Source organism: Pteropus vampyrus, unplaced genomic scaffold, assembly GCF_000151845.1.
Source record: "Pteropus vampyrus isolate Shadow unplaced genomic scaffold, Pvam_2.0 Scaffold134, whole genome shotgun sequence".
NCBI classification, from domain to species: Eukaryota; Metazoa; Chordata; class Mammalia; order Chiroptera; family Pteropodidae; genus Pteropus; species Pteropus vampyrus.
Genome location: NW_011888915.1, coordinates 2405398 through 2420212, shown reverse-complemented (window position 1 = coordinate 2420212; position 14815 = coordinate 2405398).

Genomic DNA, 14815 nt, shown 5'->3' with positions numbered 1-14815 from the left:
CATTTTTTTCAGATGCTCCATTATGGCAAGGTGTTAGAGCATGGTGAAATTATGCAATTCTGAAATTACATAGAGAAATACTGGAGAGGACAGTATTGCCAATTAGAAAGGCAATTTAAGCTCTATTTCTAGATAGTAAAGGTTTCTAGGCCAGCAATAAAAATTACCAAATATTCCTATGGAAAAATTAATTGGCCTAAATCAATTGCTTAGACAAGGGTTTTCCTCAAACAAATGAAATCGACTGGCACAGAATTTGGCAGGGATAGAGGAGGAGCAAATATCATGGCAATGTACTCATTGGCTAAGATGGGTTACTATTTGGCTATTAGTAAGAGGGAAATCTTTATCATCATTGAATAGATAGAGACAGGAAAGATGATTAGATAGATAGATAAAAAGATAGATAGATAGCCAACATATTTTAAAGGACACATTAGCTAAGCAGTATTAATATCTTAATTTTTTTATTTGTTTATTTTCCATAGGAAAATTTAGTTGAGTAATGAAATAAAAACACAATACAGTAGCTGTCCGTATTAGCATAGCTAATGGTGGGTATCTCCATCCCTGTGTGTAGTCACTCTACTTTGGTTTTTTGAGGAGACATGCCTTGCAGAGTTGATGCAATTAATTAGGTTGTTTATTGGGAGAGTAGAGGACTGTGGGCTCTGGAGTCAAACAAATCTAAATTTGAATCCTGCGAGAGCCACACTTACTAGGTGAGTGACCTCGGGTGAAGTAATTAACCTCTCACAGCCTCACATTCCTTCTCTGTTAAGTAGGAATAATAATAGGATCAATGTCACAGGGTTGTTGCTAAGATTAAGTGAAATTTTGCATATGAAACTGTTAGCACAGTGTCTGGCACATATTAAACATTCAACAACTAATAGTAATAATGATTACTGATTAGAAAATGTGAATACTACTCATAGATCTACCAGTGATTTACTATGGGAGAGTCATTTCTCTTACTGGGACTCTTCTCCTGTATAATGACGGGCTAGCTCCTCCCGAACGTGCTTTTGAAAGTCTAAATCTTCTGAGATAACTTGAGCAAAATCCCCTGCTCCTCCTCAGATGAAGTGGAACTAGACTATGAGTGGGAGCTTTGCTATTCAGTGGTAGTTTTTGCAAAGCACAAAGATTCCTTAAACTGCTCAAGTTAGCCTATTAAGACTTAAAATATTCTGTAAGGATCTGCTGGCCTTTGCAATGTCTACTCTCTGTTGGTGTTTACACATGCATCTTTGTCTTCTTTCATTTTAATCTTGTTCCAAGTCAGACAGATTTGGAAAGATTGGAGCTAAGCCATGAGGGAGCCTCAGAAATAAATGAAGAGGGCACCAAGCAAAATAAGACCTTTCCTTCTTATGGCTCAGAAACAAGAAATGGCATGACCAATAAATAACAAATGATCCTAGCTTCTATAATGCATGGACTTTGCACTTCAATCTAGGCCCTACACTTATAAACTATGTGATCTTGGGCAAGCCGATTGTCCTTATAAGATAATTTTAAAATAGGAAAGATAATCTCTACTTCATAGGATTGTTGCAAAAATTTATTGTGATTACTTTTATGCAAATCATTTAGCACAGGATCAGACAATAGTTCCTGGATTCTAAGACACATTTGCACATTCCGAAACTAGAATGTGTCTTACAATTGATGTACCTAATAGTATTTCTTTTTTTTTATTTTTTTTCTGAAAGACATTAATAAATTGATGGTGCCCTAGAATCAAGACAATTTTGCAATAAATAACCAATAAAATTAGCTTTTATCATTATAACCTCTAGGATGATATTTGTTGCAATTCTGTACATAAACAGTGTTCTACTTTTGATTTGGGGCACTGATATAAAGTCAAAATGATTGAAAAATTAGCAATCACAAATACAGATTTAATAATGTTAGCTCATACAGATATAAATAATTTCCTCACGCTGATCATATGTTCCTAATTAAAGAATAAATCGGTTGTTCCACTAGCTGCCCCTGAACAATGACCCATTTTCAATAAATGCCATTCACCCTTCATCTTATCAGTACAATAACTTTTCATTTAAGGGAGTCAACTATATAGTGACAGAAGATTTGAGTTTGGGTGATGAACACACAATGCAAATATACAGATGATGGATTATTGAATTGTACACTTGAAACCCATATAATTTTATTAACCAATGTCACCTCAATATATTTAATAAAAAAGAAATTTTTATCATTCTTTTATGTGTATGTTCTTAAATACAAAAACTTTCATTTGCATTCAGTGTAATTGATTTTATTTTTCAATTGATGACATGACATGAAATAGACTTTACAGGTCAAGTCTTTACAGGTCAAGTCTTGTATCTCAAAAATAAATTAGTGATACTGCTCTAGCTTGGTTATCTTCCTTGACTTGAGGTCACAGATACATCACTTCCTCAGTATTCTCATGATGTAACTATCTATATTCACTAATTCTTCAGAAACCTGGGACTTGTAAAGTTCATTTAGGTGTTAAATTACTTTAAATTATTGTTATCACCATCTGGAGTCTTGTGCCTTGGTGGGAATGTCAGCCTATCATGCTGCTATTTGTTAAACTCTATGACATTATAATGTGCAGCACTGAATTAGGGCAGGATATGAAATTGAAAACCACATAAGTCAACTACTGATGTCTTGTTGGCACAGGCAAGGCTTCTTTACTCTTTCTGTTCCTGGTCTGTAATTTCCAGACCCCTGGAGGCAAATACTGCTCTCTCATTGAGAAATCAATGAAACAGGACACACCAAAGAGTGATAAACACATTCATATCTCCATTTGCAAGGCATCCCTCATGACAACAACACCATAGATATCCTCATGTATAATCTGGTCAGAGATTATTTTAAAGAATAAGATCTCCCAATTTTATTTATTGAAATACAATTTACACTCAGAAAAATGTTCAGATCTCAGTGGGCTACTCAGTCAGTTTTGATAAATGCAAGCACAAGTCCAGAAAACAAAGGATAGGAACATTCTTTTATAGAGGACAGGAGGAGTTCAGAGGAGCTGTTTAAACAAAGAGTTCATTGGAGGAAACTGGAATTTTGAAGTGTAATAGCTTTTCATTGGCTGAGTTGTAACCGTCTTTCATTGTCTGAGTGGTTGCCAAGCGAAGAGATGATCCTACTTTCTGTTGGAGTATTAGAGAAGAAAAACGTCTTCTCACTGAAGATGAACTGTCCCTTTCTATTTAGGGTAGTTGACGATGAGTGGTAGGGTATGAGAGCTTCCTCTACAGGCTGTCCCAGCTCCAATTTCAATGAAGTTTCTGTTTATTAATTTTCAAAATATAAATGAATTTTTAATGGATTTTAATTGTTCTTTTTTTATGGGAAGTTTGTTCATAAGAACATGAACATTATTTTTAGATTTTTTTTCTTTTTAATTGGCACATTGAAAGTAGAGAGTCTGGGAGGAAGAAATGTAGCTGGCCTCAAATTGACACTCTTCATGCAAATGATCAGCCAAGCAGGAAAGCAAATCTTTGAAAAGACAGAAGAGTATTGAGAATCTGGCTCTCAAGTCCAACCTGAATTTGAATCCTCGATCCTCTACTTACTAGATGTGTATCTTCAGCCAGCTTTTTAAAAAACTCTCTAACCCACAGTTTCCTCATTTTATCGTGAGGATAAAAATAATATGGCATTAAGAATTTAAACTTATTTAAGAGAAATTACAGTAGTCCCCGTTATTCATGGTTTTGCTTTCTATGGTTTCAGTTACCCATTGTTCAAAAATATTGAATGGAAAGTTTCAGAAATAAACTAAATTTTAAATTGTTGTAGCCTCTATGCAAAACAGTATGGAGCTTACTCAAAAAATTAATAGGGCTACCATATGACCCAGCAATCTCTCTTCTGAGTATATAACCCCAAAATTTGAAAACACTTATTTGTATGGATATATGCACCCCTATATTCATTTCAGTATTATTCACAATAACAAAGATGTGGGAACAACCTAAGTGTCTTTAAAATGATGATTCACTCTTTTTCTTAAATCTGGAGAAGCATGAAAACAAATCCCATATAACCAAAGAAAGTATCCTTTGCTATATAAAATGATGGTTAGAGTAACCATGTAGTTTTGTTTCAACTAGAGTTTGTTTTGTTTCGTTTTGGTCTTAGGAGATGAAGGGGTTCTATGCGAACTAGTCTGAGTTCTTAACAAAGAAAATCACTCCCCATAGAATCCATGCCAACAGTCCAAGAAAGAAGGTGGTGATGTAACTAAGACCATTCTTTGTCAGTATAAAAGTAGGTCACATATACATAGTTGAAAGGAACCCTGTCTTACAGATGAAGAAAATGATGTTCAGGGGGATTAGGTAATTTTCTCAGGGTCACAGTTTGCTAATGGCAGATCAGACTGGATAAGAGCTTTTGACTCCAAGTCAGTGGGCTTTCCGCAAGGATATTCCACTAATGTTTATTTAGACAGGAAAGTACCGACATCAGCTACCTTTAGGGGTAACATGGAAGCATGAACAAGTATTTAATTAGAGTGAAATGAAGAGTAGTATCTGGCAAGGCTAAGCCCAGGTCAGCTGTCTACTACTATCAGTCATACTAGGAAGAATTTCCATAGCAGTGATAATGATCAGAGAGAAACTAGTTCATGTACATGGCACAAGATAACATCCTAGAAATATGGACAAGGAACTGTAGTGTTTTGTTTCCCTGGAATTCCCAGGGTATGATCTGTTTTATATTAATAGCATTACTGGAGTTAACTCCAAAAGAACAAGGTGATAGAAAACAGATGGTCCTAGTCCTCACTATGTTCTAGACATATTCCCTTAAGGTTTCCTTCTAATATAAGGATTAAGAAGTAAGATATAGGAAACACACACACACACACACACACACACACACACACACACACACACACAAATATATATGTGTGTATATATGTGTATGGATGTGTATATATACATACATACACACATACTTGTAAATCGGTGCCTTTAGACTCTCTTACCTGTTGAAATATAAAATACTCAGGGGCTCTTAGAGATACCACATTACCAGCAATCCTCTTACAATCCCCCCTTACTCTGCCCACCCCATCAGTACCACCTAGTGAGCTGTGTGACAACACTGGCTGCTCATTTGCAGCTCAGCAGACCACAGCTCTACTGCATCCTACCCAGAGAGGATTATTTTTCAATTGTTATAGCAATAATGACTTTTTTAAATGGATGTCCAGTCAAAAGGCTTTTAAACAATAGTTCCATTGTTTGATTACTTTCTGTAGTATTTAGACTCTCAAGTAAACAGTCTTCCTCTGTGATTTCAGAGACATTCTGAATGCAGACCCTGGATGGCCAGTGAACTTTTTGGAGCTTATAGATAATGCTGAGTTTTGCAGAATGCCTTTTATTCAAGAAATAATTACTAAATGTGTCTAGGTAATTAATTTGAAGAAGGGAATATCAATTCAAATAAGGCATGGTTGGCTCCTGCTTTCTTAGAGCTTACAGTGGAGCAAACAGGCTATTCTGGGGGCAGTCTGTGCAGATTTTTCATAAGAGAACAGAGGATCCATCATTGGGACCATCTGGAGAAGCCTTCCACCAGGTACTTAAGAAAGACTTTGTTAAGTCTGAAGATCATCTGTCTTTGGAAAACTCTTGTTGAGCAGCTGTGTGTATGGTACTCAAAATGAAGAGCACAGAACTGGGGGCAAAGACAGGACTATAGATGTGGGGACATTGCAAGTGATAGGATTAAGGAGTCAGGGAAAAATCAGTCATGGTCACAGAATTTGCTTAGTTTCCAACTGTTGGCCTGAAGGTTCCACCTAGTCTGAGGATGGATGAGTTTTATTTTTAAAGTATTTGTAAACTTTTTCTAATGGAGTGGTTTCACATAAAAACCCAGATTCCTGGCCTTTAAAAATGGAAAGAGCTGTTAATACTCCTTTGACTTTCCCGTGTGGCAGTAATCCGGGTGAGCTATATAGTGGTGACTGTAGATCATAGGAGCTGGTTCTGTCCAGTCTCTACCACTCTCTTGTTTCACTCTACTTATATTCTAACTCCGAATCTGTGTCATCTGCTACCCCTAAGATTCCTGTCCACTGGTTTTATTCAATAAAACACAAGTCTAAGTATTGCTGTGAAGAGATTTTACAGGTATAATTAAAGTTTCATGTCCCTTGATCTTAAGAAACAGAGGTTGCCTAGGTGGGCCTAATCTAAATGATGTGCCTTTGCTGCCCTGAGGATGGAGGGAGATGACAAGTGAGAGGGAATGCAGGTGGTTTCTAAGAGAAAAGATACACTATGAATGGCAGCCAGTAAGAAAACAGGGACCTCAGTCCTGTAGTCATAAGGAACTGGTTTCTGCCAATAACCTGAATGATCTTGGAAGTGGGTGCTTCCCCAGAGCCTTTAGATTAGAGCCTAGCCAGCCTACACCTTAATTTGGGCCTTGAGATAGATACCTTGTGCAGAGGCCAGCCATACCAATCAAGACTCTTGGACAGCAGATCTATAAGAGCTATAAGAAAAATGGATTTTGTTTACACCGCTTAATTTGTGATTATAGGTTGTACAGCAATAGAAAATGAATACATGGACTTTGGAATTAGACAAATATGGGTTTCAACCAGGATCTGCTACTTGCTATCTGTATGACCTAGGGAAAATTCCTTAAGCTACTTTCTTCACCAGTAAAATGGAGCTCTGAATGCAACTCACTCCATAAAGTTGTGAAGATTAACCGAGATTACACATTGTGGAAAAATTAGCCTGGCACATAGTAAGTGCTCAACAAACATTAGCTCCCAATAAACATTTCAATTTTCTGGGTATAAGTAAAAGCAGAAGTTTTGAAAATTCTTAAAAAGTAAATCATCCAAGTAGAGAAAATACCAAACTGTTTGCATGTTGTCATAAAGACTAAACCTGTTGATAAAAATACTTTGTCACTGTTTTCCTATTGTGAGATTTGGGGGGAATGGAGCACAGAGACCCTATGACCCTGCACTGCCAGCCTGCTGCAGGATGAAAAATCCATACTGAAGAAAGGCAGAAAACTTGAGTTCCTGTTCCTAGTCCTGTTAATAGTCAAGGGATCTTGGGAGTATTCCTCTGTTTTTTCTGGGCTTCCTTTTTCTCATCTGTACAATAAATGTAGCTAAGGTCCCCAGGAGCCTCCTCACTCTTCTCTTTTGAAATTATAAATGAGAAGAAAAAAAAGTGCTGTCTGCTTTAGAGAAACAACTGTATATCTTTGGAAGCTGGTGAGACTGGAAGGGTTCAGGGCACAGAGGTGAGGACCAGAGTCTCTATTTTCATTGGTGGTTATCTTCCCATTTACTTGTACTTTCTAAGGGTTTTGAGAGCTGAAGAGAACCTTGTTGAATGACAGAGTAATCCATCTATTAAAAAGGCTTTGACAAATGTTCATTAAGTTAGCTTTTCATTAACCTGAACACAGTAAAAAATTACTTCTAGAATTAGAAGAGAATTAAGGTAAATTTATTATTAATGTCTGCATCTTGTTATTTGGTGTTCTCCTTCACACATTATGAAATCCATCTTTGCAATTATCAGTCCTCAATAAGGCTCCCCAGGTATCATATCAGCTAAAACACGGTGATGAAAAATGCCAACTCTAGCACTGGGGAAAAGCTTTGTGGATGAAAACATTGGCATTTGGGACCATTTATGCTGCTTTCCAATTCTGAATAATTGCTAGTGTTCATACTTATTCAGCAAAGTCCCTTGGACACCTTTTTGAAAGGGCATATGTTCCCTGACTAGAGAAGGTAAGCTACTCTGCTCTCTAGAAGCAAAAGAGGGGAAAAAAGGAGGGAATCAGTGACCTCAGCTTTCTGTTGCGTGTGACGTACTGCTGGAGCTTGTTAATGAACCCACAGAGGAGATGCAGAACAGGTTTTGTTTTCAAAACTACTATTGGCTGTATACCCTTGGCAAGCTATATTGGCTGTATATCCTTGGCCTCATTTGTAAAGTGAGTACAAAGTAAAAGAGTAGGCCCTACCACCAGTTATACCTTTAAAAAAATTCTTCCACATTATTAGAGTGTAAAGAAATTCATGTATATTTTTCTAAGTCTAAATGGATCCCACTTGTGAGAGTTGACAAGAAATCTAATGTTGGCCATTATTGGGGTAGGATAGTGGCCTGAGAAGCATTCAGCAGTTCTGCTGGGTTAATGCTATCTTGAAAATATGGGGATGGGCTGCTGTTCTTTAGTCCATTATGGTGCCACTGAGATTTCATTGTCTACATGGACCATTTCAAAGTGAGCAGCTCCCCTACTCATGGCTTCCATGCCCTCAGTGCCCAGCCTGGCTCCTGGACTTTTCAATATGTCTGCCAACATCACAGAACGTAGACTCAAGATTCAGGCAACCATACCCTATCCCCACCCTGCCTCTTCTTATGTGTGATTGTGAACTCCTGTCACTCGACACTCCCCATATCCCTCCAGATGTCAGAATCCAGCCTCTCTTCTGGTCTTATTACTTTTCCCTCCTTCAGCCTTAGGACTTCTCACCTTGGGCTGAGCAGCTCCATATTTCAGTAAGCCTAAATTATGGACCACAATGGACTTCAGCATAATGCAAATGGCAGCAGTCACTCAGCCTTGGGGGATGCAAAGTGAACTGGGAGGGACTGTGGTGAAGTAGTAAACACATGCCCATCCAAAGGAGGAAGTTACTATGCAGTTTCAGGTAATTTATGTAACATGAGAATAAAAGTCCAGAACTGTAGGTTTTCCAGTGTTTCAGAAAAAGCAGAAATCTATATTTTTTCAGGTGAAGCTTCCTGACTTTAACATGTTGGTACAATTAAAAAATAAAAACATGAAGGCCAAAAAGATCACATCTGATGATAGACAATTCTGTCATCATTTTAGTTTTCTATGTTTGCCATAACAAAGTGCCACAAAACAGATGGTTTAAACAACAGAAATTTCTTGTCTCACAGTCCTTGAGGCTACAAGTTGGAAATCAAGATTTCGGTAGAGCTGTTTATTTCTAAGGGCTGTGAGGAAAGAACTTGGTTCAGGCCTCTCTCCTTGGCTTTTAGGTGGTAATCTTCATATTCCCTGCACCTTCACATCACTTACCCATTCCGTATGTTTGTCCAAATTTTGCCTTTTTATAAAGACATCAGTCATCTTGGATTAGAGCCCACCCCAATGACTTCATCTTAACTTTACAAATTACATCTATAAATTCCAAATAAGATTACATTCTGAGTTGATGGGGGTTAGGACTACAACATATGAATTCTGGGAGGATATAATTCAACCTATAACAGTGGTCCCAACCCAGACTTTTAAAAGCAAGTTACTTCTCCTCTTTATCAACAGAAGAATCAATCTCCACTCCATGGAAGATTGGTTGTTGGTGGTAGAAGGGTGGAGAATGAATCAAGAGGAAAGTAAACATCACTCATTCTTTTAAGATGAGAAGTCACAATTCATTTCTCAACCAGGTTATCTGCTTAGCATGGCATCTAGCACATGATAGATTCTCAATAAATATTTGTTGTATTAGGATGAGTTGAAGTTGGCAAGAATTAGGCAGAGAAAAAAAGGATAGGAGCAGATATAGAGGTGAATAGGGGTATTTAAAGATTCTCCTGGCAATTGCTGAAAGAAGTCAATTCTTTATAGTAAAACAGGAACTCAACTAGTTTGCAGAGGGCATCAAATATATCTGCAAATATTTATATTTGTCCTCTAAGCCAGGATCAGGCATTTTCTTGGCTTAGAGGACAAAATATAATGGATTCTAACAGACTATAACAGTGCTATAAACCTGTATGCTCATTTTATTCTTTTGGCTTATTGAAATATGTTGGCTGATAATTTCTTCTTATCTGATGAAGATACATGGACTTTGGAGGTGAACCTATACTCGCATCTGCCCTCTCCCCTTATTTGCTGTGTTCCCTTGGCCAAGAATGCAAGATTCTCTGAGTCTCAAATTTCTCATTAGTAAAGAATTAAAGTTTATAAATAATAAATTCCCTTTGGTTGGTTTCTGGTTGCCATCACAGGACAGAATGACAACACTTTCTTCTTGTTTAGATAAGTCTTCCTTTAGCACTCTTTGCACTAAAGTCAATTTATTGATTTCAGTTTTTTTCCCTGAGTTTATTTTGTATTATGAAGTATGTTCAGTTACCAACCTAAACTGGCTTAAGTACAAAAGAAGAACAAAGCAGTTTATTTGCTGATGCATCTGGGAAGCCAATCATGGTTGTCCCTCTGAGCTCAAATAATATCAGAATTCTGTCTCTCTCTTTCCATCTCACAGCTCAGTTAGACTCTGTTTGGTTTTATTCTCAGAAGACTCTCTCTTTGTACTAGGAAAATGATTTTCAATAAATGGCTTCATGCTCGCAATAGTCTTATAGCTTTGAATTCAGAATAAGAGATAAAGATCTCTCTTTGTGGCTCTAGAATTAAAAAAAAATCTAGAAGACTTTGATTGAAGCAGCTAAAATCACATGCCCTTCCCTGAACTCCGCTATGTCCCAGAGGTCACAGTACCCTGACCGGCTAAGCCTGAGACACATGCCAGGAGCAGGAGGAAGTGGGCTAGCTTGTGACTCCTACATACATGGAATGAAAAGGAAAGATTCCCTGCAAGAAATGGATGAGTAGATGAGTAGATGAGAATATTCCCATTATTGTGGACAAAGGTCTCTGGCTTGGTTCTAATTATTTGTTAAATCTTCTAATAAATTTTCAACTGCTGGTTATTTCAGCCTTAAAAATAAATCTGACCATGAATATTGACATTTTAGCTAAACATACATAGCAGACTGAAAAAATTACAAGTTCTTAAAGTGAGTAACTGTTTTACTTAAAACAAATGGTGCGTGCATGTACACATACCACACACAGACACACATACATACCTATACACCTATCTATGTAAGGCTTTCATTGTCTATGTAATTGTGTCCAAACACTTCAATGTGGCATTCATTCTTCTTCCTAAGATGTTGTAAAATATGACCTCATATAGTTTGCGTTCAGATATTGAATCCTACTTTGCACCTTATAATGCTAGTACTTGCGACTTTTCTGAGCCTAGGTCAGAAATAAGTAAGTCAATGAGTAAGTCTAAGAGAATTCTGATGTCTGGGTATTTCTAGCACAAAGGTACAGGTGTAGAGGACTGCTAGAAGTCTATTTGCATGGGAAATAAGGCCTCTTCTGGAGAAGAAAAAAACTTAAATACTAAAATCGCATGCTCTCTCTATTTGGGAGAAGTTTGCGCAGGACTGAGGATCTTCTCGGGGAAAGAGTTCCTGCTAGTAGGAAGAAGACCCTGTCACCACTAGCTGGAGCCATACTTAGTTCTCTGTGTGGAAAGAAATCTTTCTCCAGCATGAGGTTGTCCCCCCGTTTATCTCTGGGTAAAGTATGAATCTTTAAAATAGCAGAGTAGCTGTAAAATATTTATAACAGCAAGTGCTCCAATGATATCACATCCATGTGTCTGGCAGAAAGTAAATCAAGGCAGAGAAAGACATTCCCTCCACTTCTCAGGAGACGCTGCATAGTGTGTTCCAGAACCTTTTGTCTTGGAGGCCCATGAAGCAAAGTTGGTCACAGGGAGGACCTGTTGTACCCAGAGGAGCAGCAAGACCCTGGGAGCTGCCAGGGAGCTCTGGGGAGTAGCAGTGGTGCCCTCTATGGAGCAGTGATGGCCACTAGATGAGAACCATCTCTTAACCCCCTTAGCTCCTTGTGCAGAGCAATTTCACTCTGCCTTGACTCCTTCAAGCTAAACTCACTTCACCCAGCTCTTAAAGTTATCTTCAAGTATTTGACCATTAAACTGAATATGATGCTAGTGTTAATCAAAAGACCGAAGTTAGAAGGATTTACCCTAAATCCTGGAGTAGAGGTAGTGAAGAATAGATTTTGAGGGTGTTCATGTGTATAAATAATTGTTTTCTACAAACACATACACACAAACACAGAAAAGACTGAATAGATATACCCCAAAAGGTTACCTCTGGTCTATAATGTTTTTGGTTGGTGCAATTTTTTTGTTGTTGTTCCTTTTCATTTCTTTCCTTGTTTTTTTTTCTTTATTTCTATTGGAGAGGGTTTACCTGCATTTTCTAAATTTGTCGTAATTATTTTGTTTTGCCTTTATATTAAAAAAAGACTCATTTAAAAGAAAATAAACAAAAACCCCTCTATCCATTGTTAAACTCCATTTAGAATCTAGCTCCTTAGTGGAGCCATTTCTAGCTTTTCCTCCTCCTACACCTCCTGTCAAATAATGAGGAGCTTTCAATCCCATGAACTGGGGTAGCACCACACCTCTGCAGGCACTGATTTAGCCCTCGCCAAATGCTGGCTGTCTGTTTGGTGTACCCAGCCAGCCTTAAATTAGTCACATAATGGTTCCATTCTTTAAATTCAATTAAATTTAATAACTTTTGATTGAATGTCCAAGTACTCAACTGGATGTGGCCATTTGTATATACAATGGTATATAGTTAACGGCCCCAGCAGGAGTGCCTGAAATAAAGTATGAGTCCACCTTCCTCATTTAATCCACCCTGGTGCTTCCAGTTTCTGTCCCACTTCACCCCTATCTAGGATCCCAACTCCTCTCCAGGTCTAGGTTGCTATGCCCTGTTTATTGCCTACCTTTCCGAGTAAACTTGTTCTGTCTCTTCTATAGAGGTTAGGAACTGACACTGTATGGGATGTGCAAATTAATTTATTAGGAAGAGGGAAGGAAATATTAGAAATGTAACTTAATTTCCTTTCAATCTAAAGCAAAAGAAAGTGCAGCTTTACTGGTATTTCATATTTGTTGGCATTTCACCTTAACCAGCTACATAGCAAATGAATCATCAGTACTAAAATTGATACAGGTAACTTATTCCTCATTGGAATCTCAGTTCATATATGATGAAACTAGACCGAGATGAATCAGAAGTGCTTTCTGTAACCCTCGTGTGTTGTTGGTGGGATTGCAAACTGGTGCAGCCACTATGGAAAACAGTATGGAACTTCCTCAAAAAATTAAAAATATAGCTACATTTTGACCCAGTGGTTCCACTTCTGGGTATTTATCTGGAAAAATCTAAAACTAACTTGAAAAGATATATGAGTTATTATTATTATATATGTAGTATATATTGTAGCATTATTTACAATAGCCAAGAAGTAGAAGCAACCTAAGTGCCCATCAATAGACGATTGAATAAAGAAGATGTGTTACATATTTAAAATGAAATCTTACTATTTTTGACAACATGGATGGACCTAGAAGGTATTAAAATAAGTCAGACAAATTCCATATGATTTCATTTATATGTGGAATCTAAAGAACAAAACAAATGAACAAACAAAACAGAAACAGACTAATAGACACAAACAACAAAATGATGGTTGCCAGATGGGAGAAGGAATGCCAGATGGGTAAAAAAGATGAAGGAATTAAGAATTACAAATTGGTAGTTACAAAACAGTCATGAGAATGTAAAGTACAGCATAGAGAATATAGTCAGTGCTATTATAATAACTACGTATGGTGTCAGGTGGGTACCAGATTTATCAGGGGATCACTGAATACGTTATATAAATGTCTAATCACTACGTTGTACACATGGAACTAATATAAACTAATATTTAATGTCAACTGTAATTGAAAAATAAAAAAAATAAAATGTACATACCATGTGAAAAAAAAGAAAAAAAATGCTTTCTGTAAAGCAAGTTTCATTTACTATCATTTAAAAATTATAGTTCTTAAAAAAGAAGTGTAATACATCCTCAAAATAATAAAACAACAGAGACAGTATTTGAAGAGGAAGGACTCAAAGGAAAATATTTGGAGTTAGCTAATATCTCTCATCACCATTTCTCAGAGTCATAAAACTTTTTCAGAAGCTGCAACAAATTTGTGCTAACAATCAACAATTTAACACTTTATTATTGTATATGATTATTATTTTATGCAATTTTAACAATTATAAGATTTTAGGATTGCATTCTAAAACAACAAATATATTCCATTTTCAGTGTTCATAGTTGTATTACTTTATATTTAATATTTTGGTTATTTTTTAATAATTATTTTATTTGTAAACTTATGTTTAAATAATGTATGTTTCTATTTAAATTTTTTGAATTGCTTTAACTCATGTTTTTACACATATTTTTGTATGTTTGCAACATAATGAATTGAATATTTAGCTTTACTCACCTTTTATGTTATGAATTTTGAACATACGAATTAAAAAAATACCTAAGTGAATATCCATGCTTTTATAATATACAAAATGAGTACCAAAATGCTTTATTGTTATTTTGATTTTTTATGCTTTGAGCAGTTGGTTAACAAAAGTGTGAACCTATTGAAATCAGGAAGTTTTTTAAATACTGGGTATTTTAACTTCATCTCATCCTTTGAATGTTTCAGATTTTTGTTTTATAATGAAAACAATATATTAATAGTAGTTCATTCAAAAAATTATAAATAGGTGCATATATTGATGGTGAATGTTCAGTAAGTTTTTACCAATGGAAAGTACATTAAAAAAAGGCTTAGAGAGTATTTACTGTAAAAAAAAAAAAGCTATATTTATGTTGTTAGGGGACTTTTTGAAGAAAAGCTAACATTCAGCAAATAAACATAATCAAACTATCCAAAGTTCTGAAAAAATTTTTGGAAGACTTCTGGAGTTCCTAAATTTATCTCCATGGTTTCTCCTGCTTAAAGTTGACCACACCCCCT